Below are 16,206 nucleotides of genomic sequence, written 5' to 3' on the forward strand. Positions count from 1 at the left end.
GCCTGGGGCCCAGGCTGGACCTGAACCCCAAAAGGAGGAGGCACCCGCTTAATTCTGCCAAGAGTTTCATTATTGTTTGAACTACCTTTGTAGCTAACGCTGAAAAATCTGATGAGTATTTTCTAATATCACCAAATAAGTCTTGGCAGTCAAATTTATTTATTTAAAACCTGCACCTTTTGTTTACATCTCATAGCAGATCAGCCACAGGTAACAATATAGAAGCTTTGGGTTTTTTTGCAAAGTGAAGATGACACCAAGCCTTTTCCAAAGGCAAACTGTTGAAGAAAGAAGATGGGTTTTGCACTAAAGGTTTGTTCAGGGGGAGGGGAAGGGGTGGCTGAAAGGCGGAAAGTACATGTATTAATGTAGAGTATGGGACCCCGAGATAGATCATTTATTGTCTGTCCTTAATTACTTTGTGAACATTGGAAACAGTGGGCTAGCCCATCAGCTGGCATAATCAACGGTGCTATGTCAATTTACACTGGCGGATGAGCTGGCCCAATTTCTCTAATGAGTTTGTGGCTTGCCATGCCATTCATTGTTGCAGGAAATCTTTAATAATTTACTCTGAAATGAATGTGTGTGTGTGTGTGTGTAAATGGTGAACTGGCACATTAACATTCATGACTAAATGACAATTGTGTTGTATTTTTAAGATCCTTACCATGCAGGAGGCCCAGGAAGGCTGGTTAGAAGGTGGATTTGTGAAGGCCCCAAACTGGGGTAGTGCGTAACAACAGTATCTCACAGCATCACCAACCCGAACAGTACAGGCCCTAAAGGTGAACAGTCAGGTATATTATGGAGGTTCCTCTTTATTTATCTGGGGAACTCACACTCTCCACCATGTTTATTTATTTTAATTAGAGACAAATCCTGCTCCTATTGTAGTCACTGGCAAAAGTCCTACTGATTTAAATGGGACCAAGGTTTGACACCCAATATACTAAATTCTCAACACTTCAAGTTGTTGGTAGATTTACAAGGCTATCACTTCGAGCTTAGCCTTTTCCACCATCTTTACCCTTTGCTGGTAGCAGGACACACAGAGACTTTCTCTGCAGCAAACTGGCACACATATGAGTATAAACATAGGTGCAGGATATGCCCTTTGATAGCAAGGACATGGCTGTTGTGGGGAAGTTTCCCTCGTGGTACAGGTCAAAGCCAAAAAAGCAAAACTGAAGGGGTGACTTTCCATTAGTGATGGAAGGTGCAAGAGTGTGGCCTAATGGAAAGTCCTTAGACTGTAAGCACTTCAGGGCAGGGATTATGTCTGCCTCTCTGGCAGTAAATCATCTAGTACAATGGGGCCATGGTCCTGATCTGTGCCTCTGGACATTACTCTTATAATAATAACAAAGGTGACTTAGAGTTAGCTCTCCTGGCTTCAGTTCCTGTCCCTGCCACTGATTTTCTATATGATCTTGGGCAAATCACTTCAGCTTTGCCGGTTCCTCTGTCTGTAAAATGGAGGTGATAATACTGACCTCCCTCAGAAAAGAGGCGTTGCGCATGGCTGATGTTAATCAAGTGCTTGGAGACCCTGTGAATGTGAAAAGCGTTATGTAACTTACAACTCAAATGTATAAGCTAGATTGCCTTAGAGCATCCCTCACTTTGCTGCATCATTCATCCACGGTGCCCTGACGACAGAAGCAGACATTTCATTATGTTTCATTTCCATTAAAAAAACCCCCAAACCCTACAACATTCAATTTTAATGGAAGAAAATCCTAGAGCAAGCAAGGGAATACTGAAGCTGAGGCTACCAGACTGTGATGGGGTGCTTTGCTCAAGTCTCTGCACTCACACTGTTCAGACAGCGTGTGTTGAGTTCCCCTGACTTGTTTTCATGGTCTCACCCAGCTCTGACCTGCCTCAAATGTTGACACAATGTCACGTTTCCGACTGCAGTCTTTCATGTGCAGCCTGAGGCTAAATACGGCTGCTGGTTCCTGGAAACAGACGTGCCTGGCACCCTTTCAGTAGAAACCCGATCCTCATGCAGGCTTGGCACAGCAGCTGAATAACACAGCAATAACTCTTTCAGCAGCATTTCAACCCATAAATAAGGCTTCCCAAGCAAACTCCTTGAAGCGCAGCAAGACGTGAACAAGGATTTAAAAAATAAATCAAATAAAATCAGAGTGCATAAAAAGCGAATAAGCCAGGATTAAAGTGTTAGAAGGAACCTGCAGAGATACAGAACCTGATTTGATAAATATAACTGTAGGATTATCTCTTTGGTGTTAAAAAAGGAAGCAAATCACGCAGAATTTTATAAATGTCCTGGTAACATTTTACCCTAACAGCTTTGTAAAGGTAAACCAGTAATCTTCCTGAAAAGGAGATGTATTCCAATCCAGAGCAAGCTGGGGTAATTGAGAGACTCATAATTTTAGCTTTTCACCACCTGTCTGGAAAGCTACTATAACTGAATGCTATGGGCCTGGATGGTTTTTAGAGGCATGTACTCTGGGAACTGCTTATACTTCGCATCGTGCATGGGCCTCAGCCTAAAATAATCTGCAACGATGCACATTTTTTTGCTGCGATTTCTTAGAATTCAGGTTTTTTAAAATCTGCTGTGACTTTTCAGGAATATGCACGTTGAATAGTAAACAAGCCCCTTGTCCCCAGAATCAGCATCTCTGTCTCTCTCTTACACTGGGGTGGGGGGATTTCTCTTCCCCCACAGGCTGTGGCATGGACACTGCAGTACCCTTCTGCTTTGTCCTCTCTTTCGTCTGTGAAGCGTGTCGTTGCATGTGTTTACAAATGCAAGGCATTGCAAGATCCCTTGAACTGTGTCCTAGTACAAGCGGCTTTGAAACAAGAAGCACGTTGTCATGGCATGTTCCAGGCCAGCAGCACTAGACTGAACCAGATAATTGCTGTTTCTGCTTTAGCTGTTTCATTGTGTAAAGAATGGTGGGTTGTGCAGCAAGCCTTTTTCCCCTTAAGACTCTTATGGGGCTATTCTAACTTTAACCATCCAGGGGGAGAGGCATGCCCTGGAAATATGTATGAGTGTGTGTAAGACCTTTTATCCTTTTATTATATACTGCCAGTTCAAATCTAGCCCTGAACAGTTGTGACAGAAAACTGTCACCATCTCTGGGCTGTTGAGTGACTTATATGAAGTTAGTTTGTTGGTCCCAGGCCATGTAACAGTAGCTGTTGGATTCAGTGGACCCCCAGCCACGTGACACAGGATATTAACTTTTTGTAATGCTGACTCATGTCATGTGACTGGAGCCAAGAAATCTCTCTATTACCAGCCCACCTGTGTTTTATACCTTTATCACAGGCCAGCTTTAACTAGCTAATCTCACTCTGTAGTTGTTTTAATCACACTTTTTACCATAGTGCCTGAGTAATTCTCAATGACGGGCAACTGCCTGAGTAAAACCACCAAACGGGTGTAGAGACTGATCAACCCCCTCACGATTAAAGCTCAGGGTTGAAGCACGTTGATTAGAGCAGAGAGAGGAAGCATGTACTGCAGCTGGCTACCCAATATACCTGTTCTGTGGGTTAATGCAGCCTTTCAGTCTTTATGGCTGTCAAGCCAGCACTTTTTAGGGGTGTTACATTCCTGTTTACCTTCTAAGAAAACAAGGAGTACTATTCCTTTTCGCTTTTGTTTCTTTTCTTTTCTTGGGTGCATTTTGCTTCCTGTCACTCCACAGAGCCAGCTAGTACACGTAGACACAATACGTTTGGAAAGTCTGACACATAACAGTACTTGTAGATATCAGCTTTATTAAAAAAGGAATTGCAAAAAAAGGAGACAAGCTAGGAAGGATTTAGCAGCACAGGCTGGCTGCTGGAAAAGCAAGGCCTTTAGGGCTAGCTTGCCATAAGCAACTACAAGTGTTTTCCTAAAAAAGAGACTGCAGCTTTTTGAATTTATAACCAAAGCAGCATAACCCTTAATCAGCTTGATGAACTAACATTCTGTCCAGGATCTAGGCTGCTGAGAGTCTTACGCTATGCTCCTTGTTAAAGTTAGAGCTGGTCTGTCTATCTTTTCCTCCAGAATCTATTGAACTTCTAGATCATTTGGATCAGTCTAAGGATTGTTTGTTTGCCCTGGACTTTTTGAAATCACACACACCTCTGCAAAATGGGTGTAGCAGGCTACTGCATCAGAATCCACTCCCTTTGCACTGATAAAAATGCCTCTGGTGAAAAACACTGGAGACTCAGGCCCTAAATCTTGCAGAATTTGGATTGCTGGGAAAGGTTTAATACCATGAATTTTATCAACCTTCCCTGACCATCACTTCCCATTTCATTATTCAGTAAATGATGCATAACCTGACATTTTATCATTTTCCAAACAACAGCTCCAGGCAAAAATGGTGACAAAAAGAATGCCTAGTATTTGTGGCCTTTGACCTCTTATTAACTACAGTGAATAAATATTATTCCCTGTGTGATCCAATTTTGCCTTTCCTTTAGGAATGGGTCTCAGCATATGACATTGTTGAAGATCTTGCAACCATCTCCTTTACTAAGTTCAAGAATTTAAACTTAGTTATCATTGGCTCTGGTAGAGTGCCAAATATAGACAAAGAATGATTTGTTCTAGTTTGAAAGCGACTGATGATGATGAGAGCTGAAATATTATGTATCCTTGTTACGGAGAATCCAGATGTGCTTAGGTTACATTGTCATATCAGTGACTGGTATTTGCACTTTGGTCTGAGAACGTATGTGATGCTAACATGTATCTGAGAATCTTTTAAAAGATTTAGTGCTTCTATTCCAGACATCTAATATTTAATTAGGTTGTGTTTATATTAAAGGTGTTTTCAAATTGCTACATCTAGAGTTTAGAAACGGGACAGTCTACTTTTCACTTAAGATATTGATTTAGAGTATTATAAATGGTCCACAATGACACTCATCATAAGTGATTATTGTACAAAATATATAAGTAATTGTGAAATTAATGTCATTTGGTATTAGATGTGACCCACAGGCATATGTAACAGCACTTTGACAGATCCTAGATGGATAAATAAGTGGGCAGAGTTCCAAAAACGCTGAGCATCCGTCCAGCAAGACCCACTGACTTCAGCACATTTGAAATCCAAGTCACTTATTCAAGACCCTAAATATAAATGTAAGAGCCTAATTTGAAGCTCCTAAGAGCTGAAAACCTTGACCAGAATTCACAGTCTAGGAGAATCTGCTGGGGGGGAGCAGCATGGGGAAGATTTGTGATGTTCCTAAAGCTGGAGTTGAATTTCACCCATAATCAAACAAGCATTTAAACCACAATCCAAGTAGAATGATTTCAGTGCAGACCGCCTTGCAGTCTCAACATGTGGAGTATTTAGTACACAGGAGGCTGGTGGAAAAGTCACATCTAGCCTGAAATGGCTGGATTCTTCCTTTCATGTTAGCAAGATCTCTTGATGTACCTCAGCAGCTAGGCCAGCTCTCATTGTTTGTCTCCAGGACATCTGACTGTAACCCTTCATCTGGCTGAAGCCAGGATGACTCAGGGACTTCTTTCAGGAAGTATGGTGAGGAGAAAAGGCGGTGACCCCTCTGGGTTCTGCTCGGGAACTGAAACAATCTATCATGGAAAAACTGGTCTTTGCGGTCATTCAAATGGAAACTTACCAAGATGACTGTTTCCAAGATTTCCCCTTGAATCCCTGTGACTCCGAAGAGCAGCTTTCTAAGATAATGCCCGTGGGAGAGCTTTCATTGGCCTCAGCCATGCCACTGTGTCCTCCTTTCTGGGATACAATAGGCCTGATTCTCCTATCACAGCAATGTGATAACCGCAAATGTTCATTTACTTCAGGGGAGTTACTCCTGATTTTCACTGGTATGTGAGAGGAGCAGAATCAGGGCCAGGGAAGCTGTGATCCCTGAAGGCCCAATTCTCTGTTACCTTGCACCCTGTGCCAGAGTTTTGGGCCTAACAAATATAATAGCTGCAGATATCCCCAAAAGGGGCAGGGCAAACCTCTACTGGCATAAAGCTGGTGCTTTTGCTTCCTAGACCTCCTCCCATACCAGAATTGCACTGCCTCATGTCAAAGGCTGAAACACAGGGGCAGAGCAGAACAACGCTCCACTGCAGCCAGTTGCCCACTGATCCAAAGTTCCTGAGGGCCCTTATATTAGGGCCAGGCAGCTGAGAATCAAAGAGCAATGAATGAATGTCTGTCTGTCTCTCTCTCACACACACACATATATATATATATATATATATACACACACACACTGCACCTGAGCTCAGCACAGTGGAGGATCTAGCCTCTTGTGTAAATATTTGCACCTGTGCAAAGGATATATCAGAATGGCAGCATTTTGCCCCCCACTTTTCACTGATTACCTACAGGCCATAGGGAATCAGGCTCCTGCCCTACGTCTTGCACCAGAACAAAGTGGGTGTAAAATGCTACTAAATGCCTGAGTCAAACCACTGCAGGAAAAGTTTGAAGATCTCCCCACACGGTGCCTAAGACAACTGCTGGCAGCGCTTTGGGGAATCTGGACCCATTAGGAGAGAACTGCTACTCTAAAAGTAAAAACTACTTAACCCCTAAAATCATGTCTGAATCTAATTACAACAATGGGTACCTTATTAGCTGCAGAATGTTGTTTCATTAGGACAACAAGAGAAGAAGTGACTATTGGGCATTGGTACAACAGCACTGAAAAGAGCTTAACTGCGTCAGGGGAGGTTTGGTGGTAATTTGAGCAAGGAGCCCTGTCAGGCCGTCTAGTATTACACTGTTCCTGTCTCTAGGGAGCCGAAAGTGCTCTTGAAATGCATCTCTGAGAAAGTGTGCCGCATGCTCTGCTCAGAGAGGTAAGGGAATTCCACCTCATGTATTAGTTACTGAGACTGTGATTCCCCCTGCAAACCCTTTCAAACAAATGCAGCTGCTGGGTACTCAGCTCCATGTGATGAGATGTTTCATAACCAATGTAACTGCTAGTGCTTCTGAGGGCCTGCGTGGGGCTTTGCTGCCTTGCACTTCATGTTCGCACCGGTGCAAAGTGCTACCAGCTCAGAATGGTAGCATTTCACATCCACTTTGCGCAGACGTTGAAGGCGGTAGAGAATCAGACCGGGTCTACCCTACAGACCTATATCGATATAACTATGTCACTCAGGGGTGTGAAAAATCCACACCCCTGAATGATGCAATTATGCCAACCTTAACCCCTCCTGTAGACAGTGCTATGTCAATGGGAGAGCTTCTCCCACTGACATAGTTACCGCCTCTTGGGGAGTTGAATGAAATACACTGATGGGAGAAGCTCTCTCATCTGTGTAGGAGCGTCCTCACTAAAGCACTACAGCGCCACTGTAACGCTGTTTGTGAAGCCAAGCCCTCAGGCTTCCACTCACTACCCCTGGGTTATGTGTGAGATCAAAACTATCCATGCAATTCCACGCAAAGTCAGTCAGGGCTTTAGGAGCTCAGCACATCTGAGAATCATGCATCACACTGGGCATCCAGAAAATAGAGCCACCTCTAGTATGAGCCATTCAGTTACTAGAGCAATGAGCACCATGGGAATCCCTAGAAGGAAGTGAAATAAACAACTGCATCTGTTTATCAAAACGGAGTGCCTAACAAACCCACCTGAGCCTCACAGTTGTTACCAATCCTTTGCAGATAGAGAGGCCGAGGCCAACTTTTTCAAAACGGTGTGCTCTGTTTTTTGGATGCCCAATTTGAGGTATGATTTTCAGATGTGCTGAGCACCTGACACGCTCATAGACTCAGAGGGGAATTGCAGGTACTCAGCAGCTCTGAAAATCATGCCGGGGGGGCTTATTTTAGGTATCACAAAAATAAACACACCCAAAATTAATGATGACCTTTTAACATGTACCTAAGTGGCCCTAGGGGAAGTCTGGCAGAACCAAAACCCATCTCTACTGACTCCCGACCCTGGGCTTTAATTACAAAGCCAGCCCTATATCTCTGAGGGCTAGAGCAGCTGGCTTTGACCTGCATTTACACACTTAGTGCTTGCTGAGAGACGCAGCTGATGGCATTTATATCTTTGGAGAGGTCTGGAAGTGTTCTACGTGTTACAGGAAGAAGAATAGTCACTCTGGGGGAAATTCCCCCCCCTAGAAAACCCACAGAAAGTGGTGTGGGTACATCACAAATTGCAGTAGCCTGCTGGCATGGGGTCTGTATTGCCTCCTGTCTCCCCACACCTTATGGAAGGGATTGGCAGTGGTCTAGCAAGAGCAGAGGGTTAGGTCAGGTCCAACTGCATGTAGCCCCAAACCTATGCATCAGAGTACTTCTGTGGGGAGACCCTGCCCAGTCTTGTGGCAGCACAGATGGCTCACTGCAGTGCTGCTATTGGCTTCCCAATCAGGTCAGTGCTTTGCTTCCTTCTCTGAGGGTGGGAAAAGCCACCGAGAGAGTTAATGCTACAGTGAGCAGTGTTAACCTAAGCAGAAGTTTGCCTCAGGGTTATGAATAGCTGCGGTGCCGAGTGACTGCTCCCTACCACCACCCTGCTTCTGCACGGCCGCCTCCCCACCCAGTGCACACATTAGAACGTGGGTGTGGCTGGCATGGAGGCACAGATGGCAGCTGGACTGCAGAACCGTGTCTTTCTCCTTCCTGCGCACTGTGCTCTGCCCTGCCATCTGCGAGGCAAGCTGGAGTCCTAGGGCCTGCTTCTTCTTTCACACTGGTATAAATCACAAAAAAGGACCTCCAGGGAAGTCAGTGGAGCTACACTAAGGTACACGGGGTGAGGACTTCCCACTGGTGTAAGTGAGAGGAGAATCAGACCTCTTGTTTCTTGTTCCTGGCCCAGAGAGTGCTGCGGACTCAGCACACCCAGTCCCTGAGGAGGAGGAAGGAGTGCCTAATCTTGCTCAACAATGAGGTCCCCAAAGGGAGGCCCGCCTATTCCTCCCTGGCTGGGAGGATGTGGTCTTCAACATGGGCCTCCCTGAGTGGGCAGAGTTAATCACAGGGTGGGAAAGAGCTGACTGCCTTGGGAAAGGGGGAGGGGGAAACAAAACCTCAGGCTTGGAATTGCAAAAGGTCTTTTAGGGGTCAGCAGTGCATTTGTTCAGTCTGAACCCAAAGACTACTTTGCATGTGACAATTACAAGCCTGGGTTGTTATTTGCTGGTGAGGCATTAATCACAGAGGGGTTTTCCAGCTAGAGCAGGGGTTGGCAACCTTTCAGAAGTGGTGTTCCGAGTCTTCATTTATTCACTTTAATTTAAGGTTTTGCGTGCCAGTAATGCATTTTAACGTTTTTAGAAGGTCTCTCTCTATAGGTCTATATATTATATAACTAAACTATTGTCGTAAAGTAAACAAGATTTTTTAAAATGTTTAAGAAACTTCATTTAATTTTAAATGAAAATGCTGATCTTACGCCGCCGGCCCGCTCAGCCCGCTGCCAGCCTGGGGTTCCGTTCACCTTGGCTGGCAGCAGGCTGAGTGGGGTCTGCGGCCGGGACCCCGGCTGGCAAGGGGCTGGTAGCCAGAACGACAGACCGGCAGCCGGTGGAGCGGGGCCAGTGGCTGGAACCCCAGATCAGCAGTGGGCTGAGTAGTTCATCCTGCTGCCACTCAGCCCACTGCCGGTTTGGGGTTCCGTCCGCTGGCTCCTGCCAGCCAGGGTCCCGGCTGCCGGCCCTGCTCAGCCCGCTGCCGGTCTGGGATCCCGGCCCTGCCCACATAGAGTGGGTACCTACCTTCTCCCTGGTTCTAGCCCATTCTTGTCCTCCCTCTCTGCACTGAGCTGAGGGTGGGAGTGAACTGGGACCGGGGCTGGGGGTGAAGGAGCAGGCTAGGGGTTGGAGTGCAGGGTCTGGCTAGGAGCTAGAATGAGTGAGGGGGCTCAGGGTTGGGGCAGGATGTTTGGGTGTGGAGTGCTTTGGGTGTGGGCAGCTCCCATTTGGTGTGAGGGGTGCAGGTGGCAATGTGCCGGGGGGGTGGGTGCAGGAGCTCCCGTTTGGTGCTCAGGGTGGGGGTGGGAATGTGCGGGGGGGGGGTGCAAGAGTTAGGGCATGGGGTGTGTGGGGGCTGGGGGTGTGTGAGGATGGTGCAGGAGTCAGGGCAGAGGGCTGGGGGCATGTGTGAGCGGTGCTGGAGTCAGGGCTAGGATTGTGTGTGGGGTGTGGGGATCAGGGCAGAGGGCTGGGTGTGTGTGAGGGGGTGCAGGGGTCAGGACAGAAGGCTGGGGTGTGTGGGGAGGTGCAGGGGTCAGGGCAGAGGGCTGGGTGTGTGTGAGGGGGTGCAGGGGTCAGGACAGAAGGCTGGGGTGTGTGGGGAGGTGCAGGGGTCAGGGCAGAGGGCTGGGTGTGGGGGGGTGCTGGAGTCGGGCTGAGGTTGTGGGGGGGTGCAGGGGTCAGGGTAGGATGCTGGGGTGTGGGGGGGTGCAGGGGTCAGGGCTGGGGTGTTGGGGTGTGTTGGAGTCAAGGCAGGAGGCTGGGGTGTGTGGGGGTGTAGGGGTCAGGGCAGAGGGGGGTGTGTGTGAGGGGGTGCAGGGGTCAGGGCAGAGGGGTGGGGTGTTGTGGGGTGCTGGGGGCTCAGAGTGGCTCAGGGCAGGGGGCTGGAGGGGGTATGCCCTGATTCCACTCCCCCCTTCCCCGTCCCCACCTCTTCTCCGCCTCCTCCCCAGAGCAGCGAGTGCGCTGTGGCTCCGCTTCTCCCTCCCCACAAGGGCCATCAGCCGATTGGTGGCAAGGAGAGAGAGGAGGAGGGGCAGGAACCCAGCACGCTGGAGGAAGAGGCTGGGGAGCGGAAACTTGCCTGCCCTACAGCAGCAGCTGGCAGGACCAAGCTTCTTCACCCTGCCCTCGTGGGGGGCCGGAGAAGAGCAGGCCGGGGCGGGCAGGATTTCTAATGGCGTGCTGCTGCTGCTGCCTCCCTGGTTCCTGGCCTGGGTTCGGCAGCGGGCTGAGCGGAGCTGGCGGCTGGGACCCGGCAGGCAGCAGCGTGCCATTAAAAATCGTGCCATAGGTTGCCCACCCCTGAGCTAGAGCAACAACTCTAGAGAACAGCCAACCATACCTGCAGCATACAAAGAAGCTGAACGTAGGTCTGCCTAAGTCAAAGGTATTTTAAAAGACCTGAAGGTGAGTTGGCTCTTTTTGCAGATTCAGAAGTAGGTTAAAAGGAAGATGACTATAAATTCCTAAGATTACTACAGCCAGTAGCCAACAGGCAATACCAACCAGCCCATAATCAGCAAAATCATTTGGCTGCCTGATACCACTTGCAGTCTAATGCTTCACACGTGGAAATTTCTAATTGAAAAATATTTTACTGAAATAGTTATATATAGAGTGAGATTTTTTTTCTTCCATGGAAACCAACCTGAAAGTTTTCCATAGGTTTATGCCGCTGAACGTCAACCTAAACCCAGGCTTAATCCTGCTATGAACCTTGTATTTCTGATCTAACAGGACATTTTCATTGTGTTTGCCGAAGTCCCTCTTGTGACATTGCACCACCTCTGATGCTTAAATAATGCTGAGGGAGTATTTTGTGTCGTGTGCTTCTTAACCAGTCTTCCCCCGCAGTCAGAATTGAGTGAAAATTGTGTACGAAGCCAGCAAAGGCCAGTAAGACACAGGCCCTCACAGGAGGCTGTTTGGAGCTGCACAGGAGAAGTGTACACATTACACTGCCCTTGGAAGGGCGTAGCCTGTGTTCTACTCTGTCATTAGCCTGCTCCAGAGTGGGGCGCACAGCAATGATCAAGGCTACCTGTGCCCTCTTCCTCTTCACCACCAGCACGCTGTGCAAGACAGGGCAGGATTTCCCCCTGTGTGGTTCCCCCTTAGGCACTGGCAGAATGACTGTAGAGTCGGGATCAGACCAAAGGATTTTTTTTCACTCGCTCTCCTCTGCTCTGACCACTAAACCACATCCTTGTCTCCTAACAGTCTGAGACCAGAGCAATGAGACCAAAACTAGGTCACGGCTTCTCAGCCTTTATCCATGTGTGGCAGGGCAGGGGTAAAACCCGCTTTAAAGCCCTGCTAAAATGCTGGCTGCAGACAGCTCTCTGGTCAAAAGGCCAAGTAGAGAGACATGGGTATGCAGCAGGGAGCCCAGCTGTAAGCCCTAATGAGGGCTAGCTCAGAGCAACAAGCTGGGCCGAGTGGGAACAGCTGGGCTAAAGACTGGGAGGGCTATAAAAGCCCTGGGAAAACCTCAGTGGGGGGTGGCTGGGGAGGAGATAGGAGGACTATTTCTCTGTCTTCTTAGCTCGCACCCTTATGGACCTACTGGAAGGAATCTCAAGGGCCAGAAGACATTGGGAGGGGTGTGTGGTTGGGGGAATTGGGACTGCACAAGAACACTGTAAATAAAGACACACAGGTGAAACCATTGGAGAAGGTGGTGGGACTCTTTATTATACCAGCCTAAACACAGGGTGCAGGCACAAAAGTGGGAGTGCCGGCATAGACCCTGTGACACCATGTACCCCTGAATTCCTTGTGCCTAGTGGTGGCAATGCATAGGTGGTGCAGGAGAATCCTCAGCACTTCAAAGGAGTATCTACAGGAACAGGTACAGTGGTTTATGGGATACTCTTGGCATCTAAGTAAGGTCAGTTGTAAGTGACTGAGCAAAAGCATCTCAGCAGAAGATTAGAAAGAGGAAAGGAAGGTGTGATCATGGCATCTTCCCCATCCATAACCAATTAACTGCTTTTGGGGGCCACCAGTCAGGAGCTACTGAATTAGGTGGTCTTACTCAGATGTTATTGAGTGTTGTTATAAGAACAGAGGTGTTCAGCCGGCTTATCCCCAGACCTTCTTACCACAGACCTCCCCAGGCTTCCGGCAAAGGATGACTGGCCACTGGTGAATAATTGGCAATGCCGCTGGAAATTCTGGTAACTAAATTACATGTGCCAAGCACAACATCAGTGCTTAGCAAATACAAGTAATGATAAATAGTGACTGCATGGCAACTCATGCTGTCAACATGGAGTAAGAAACAAAGTGGGAAGTGTGGTTGCTTTAGTTCTCACTCTACCAAAATAAATCACCAAGTGCTTAACAGTGTGACCGTGTGAGCTGAAAATCAGAAAGGAAATACTCAGCAATCACTTAGATGGCTTGGAGTGTGACCCCCAGTCCACTCGTAGCATCCGGAGACAGCTTGCAGCAGTTGTGCTCGCCCTACAGGAAGCTTCTCACGTGTAAGGAACAGACAACAGCTTTATTGTTTTATTTAGCAAATCAAAGCCATCCCCACGCAAAGCTAGTTAGTCATGCCTTGTGTGTGTGCATGTGAGACAGGGTGAAAGGGAGGGAGTCTTTAGGACTTTGCAAAGATTAAAGACTTATGACAACCCCTGAATCTGATCCAAGGCTACCAATCTGCCCCTGCACCTATCTTACACCCAGGGTGGATCCATTTCACTTTCCTTTACGGCACTCCTGACTCATTCTCCACCCCCATTCCAGACAAGCCCGGTGGGAATGGGAGGACTAACAAGTTTCTTGTTTGGGTGTGCATTTGTGCTCTGGACCTGCATTGGGCGCAGCCCATAAGGGAAGTCAGCGTGGATAAGATATGGGTGAGCTGAATGCTTGGAAACCACTCCCAGCACAAGTTGAAGCAGTTTTAAATCAAGGTGGAGTGACATACACAGGGCTGAGTGCTTGGCAGCTACACTCAGAATGAACGAAGGGATTTAAATTCAAGGTGGTGCTGTAGGCAGAGCATCACGCATAATACTTTGGAAGCATATAGGTCAGTGGTTTGCCAATTCTTTTATCCTGTGGATCACTTCTTAAGAGAGAACCAAGTAGGGATTATTCAATCTCCAGATTCCCCATCATCTGCACAACATTTTCTCTCTGTCCTAGGGCTCACAAGATAGACCATGGGTGGTCCTGGGACCATCTGTTGAGAAGCACTGACGGGGTCATGCCCACATTACTAGTTCTGCTCTGCCTTCTAGTTCTGAAGACATCCTATCCTCCACTCCATTCACGCACCATTTGTAACCACCCTGAAATATTCTTGTTAGCAGGTGAGTTTTTGGTTTTTTTTAAAGACGAAAAATAAAGAGCATAGGAAAACCCTAAAATGACAGCTCTGGATCCAGAATTCATCTTCTCTATCCCCAGAATTAATTCCCCTCTACACAGCAGGAGCAGAGGCAGGTGCTTCCTCAACCATTCTTCAGCAACGTGTCTCAAACTTTTTCTGGAGGGACCTCCGAGAATGAGAGAGCAGTTCAAGTCCTCATGCCAATTCAGTCATTGATCTGTCTAAAATGGACTGCACAAGCAACTTCGGTGATATAGACACCAGTTCATCAGGAACTGACCCGAGGCCACCTGTTGAGTGCATAGAGGCCATCAAACAGGCAAACATAGAATCATAGAACTGGAAGGGACCTCGAGAAGTCATCTAGTCCAGTGCCCTGCACTCATGGCAGGACTAAGTATTATCTAGACCATACCTGACAGGTGTTTGTCCAACCTGTTCTTAAAAATCTCCAGTGATGGAGATTCCACCACCTCCCTTGGCAATTTATTCCAGTGCTTAACCACCCTGACAGTTAGGAAGTTTTTCCAAATGTCCAACCTAAACCGTCCATGCTGCAATTTAAGCCCATTGCTTCTTGTCCTAGCCTCAGAGATTAAGAACAATTTTTCTCCCTCCTCCTTGTAATGACCTTTTATGTACTTGAAAACTGTTATCATGTCCCCTTTCAGTCTTCTCTTCGCCAGACTAAACAAACCCAATTTTTTCAATCTTCCCTCAAGGGTCATGTTTTCTAGACCTTTAATTATTTTTGTTGCTCTTCTCTGAACTTTCTCCAATTTGTCCGCATCTTTCCTGAAATGTGGTGCCCAGAACTGGACACAATACTCTGGTTGAGGCCTAATCAGTGTGGAGTAGAGCAGAAGAATGACTTCTCGTGTCTTGCTTACAACACTCCTGCTAATACATCCCAGCATGATGTTTGCTTTTCTTGCAACAGCGTTACACTGTTGACTCATATTTAGTTTGTGATCCACTATGACCCCCAGATCCCTTTCTGCAGCACTCCTTCCTAGGCAGTCATTTCACATTTCGTATGTGTGCAACTGATTGTTCCTTCCTAAGTGGAGTACTTTGCATTGGTCCTTATTGAATTTCATCCTATTTACTTCAGAGCATTTCTCCAGTTTGTCGAGATCATTTTGAATTTTAATCCTATCCTCCAAAGCACTTGCAACCCCTCCCAGCTTCGTATCATCCACAAACTTTATAAGTATACTCTTGATGCCATTATCTAAATCCATAAATGTAAATAACTGTAGCTTCATTGATGAAGAAATTGAACAGAACCGGACCCAGAACCGATCCCTGAGGGACCCCACTCTTTCCAACATATTCAGTCACTATGGACCTGAGCCACATCTGAACTAGTGATCAAGGGCTGAAAGGCTCAGTGGATCCTATTTCAAATCCCCTGGCAAGTCCAGTTCCTCTGATAAAAAAAACTAATATGCAGAGTTGTTGTAGCTCTGTTGGTTCCAGGATATTAGAGATACATAGGGGGGTATCTTTTATTGAAGCAGCTACTGTTGTTGACAGAAACAAGCTTACAGAGAGCTTTTCTTCCTCCCAGACCTGAAGAAGAGCTCTGTGTAAGAATCTCACCCACCTTGTCTCTCTCTAACACATTGAGGTGTAAATATAGCAAGTGCAGAGCCATATGCTTTTCTGCAGTGCCCCACTGCATATAAAAGGGGGGCTAAAAATGATGAAATTTTGTTAGAAACACCCCTCTGCAACAGTTAAAGAGGCATCTTGTCTTATTTTCAGTCTAAAATTGCAGTTCCTGTTAGTAAGGCCAGAAGGGTTACAGGAAAAGTGTGGGTCATTTATAGCTGTTTTTGTCTTCATGTGTCCCTCCTTCCTTCCTCCCTCCAGAGAAATAGGAGGTAGAACATGGTTACTCCAGTTGGCAATATTTGTGAACAGTAGAGCTGGGCTTGTTTTGATCCCATCAAACAGCCGCATTGTGCCTTGGGTAACAAAAGACACCAGTCTCCTTACTTACGGCAATTACTCTTGGTTTCTAGTTACTACATGCTCTGAAAGGAAGGTGCTTATCTCATACAAATTAAATGCTGTCTTAACACTGCCTCTTACTTCCTTTCTCTTTCATCAGACTTCTGGACTTCACCCCCTG

This window comes from Eretmochelys imbricata, chromosome 7 (assembly GCF_965152235.1).
Source record: "Eretmochelys imbricata isolate rEreImb1 chromosome 7, rEreImb1.hap1, whole genome shotgun sequence".
Taxonomy (NCBI): Eukaryota; Metazoa; Chordata; order Testudines; family Cheloniidae; genus Eretmochelys; species Eretmochelys imbricata.